The sequence below is a fragment of the Arachis ipaensis genome, chromosome B07, assembly GCF_000816755.2.
Source record: "Arachis ipaensis cultivar K30076 chromosome B07, Araip1.1, whole genome shotgun sequence".
NCBI lineage: Eukaryota > Viridiplantae > Streptophyta > Magnoliopsida > Fabales > Fabaceae > Arachis > Arachis ipaensis.
In genome coordinates, this window is record NC_029791.2 from 121,359,068 (window position 1) to 121,360,129 (window position 1,062).

Sequence of the window (1,062 nt, forward strand, 5' to 3'; positions counted from 1 at the left end):
AGCTTTTGAACCAGCAACAAGTACCTAATCCTCGTTGAGGAAGAAAAGGAAGAAGAGAAGAAGAAAGGGAGAAAAAAAATAGGGAATCCCAGTAAAATAGTGAATGAAATTGTGATGGGGTTGTAGGTTGCTCCCAAACGAATCAAAACGACAAGCTTCAATCTCTTTCGTTTCTGTTTTGTGTGTAAATTCTCATTCTAACACTGAGTGTGTTAGTGGATTATTACTAAAACAGTTGCTTACGAAACAAAAACGATAGACTGAAAAGAGGAAGCACGTTTTGTACTGATCCGATCGCGATTCATAACTCTTAGCTCTCAGGCCAAATAATAATATATTTTGGCAAAATAAATAAACAAATGAAATAGATAGAGTAAGAGTTATGAATAAATAAATAAATAAATATTAAATAGGACGCGCTCACAGGGAAAATCTTGAAAATATAAACATTAATAAAACCAATTTGGGTTGGTCGAGTAGTCTTGTCCGCTTAAGCAAGTGTCGATGGTTCGAATCATGCATTGTACATGCAGCAATTTATTGGCCAGCGACAGACCTTTAAATGGAGCTCCGATCTGCGATGTTTGACGGGTTTTTTGGTGACGGGTTTAGTTTAATACCGTAATATTAGAGAGATAAAAAACTAATTAATCTAAATTTATTTTATTTATTATTTATTTATAGACCGTATTTGTATTGTTTTTTAGAAAAGAATATATAAAGATAATAAATACAAAAATCCATTTAATTATTGAAACAAAAAAAACATAAATTAAAATTATCCAAAAATAACTATGTCTACATTTTTTTTATTTCTGAAATTAAAGACAAAATATTTGTCTTTACCTCTTTATCTCTACATTTTTTGTGTTTCTATCTTTTTTAATTAAAATATAATTACTCAAATAATTTAAAGTTATCTTGTTTAATATTTATTTATTATTAAATATTTTCGTTAATTAATCCTGTGCGCCTCAAGCGGCGAAACAGAAGAGAAAAATGGACTAAGAAAATGAAAGATAACAACTTAGGAAGCTGCCTAAAAAAGTGCCTCCAATTAAT

At 29.7% G+C, this 1,062-nt stretch overlaps 1 protein-coding gene across 2 annotated transcripts in view; it reads right to left on the bottom strand.

The window, feature by feature from the left end:
- Window positions 1-338, bottom strand: part of LOC107606156 (probable pectin methyltransferase QUA2) — a 6,218-nt gene extending 5,880 nt beyond the window's left edge. The window contains exon 1 of one of the 2 annotated variants that reach the window (XM_016308150.2): window positions 25-338. The gene's annotated coding sequence lies outside the window, so the exon portion shown is untranslated. The other variant, XM_016308149.2, reaches the window with a different exon arrangement.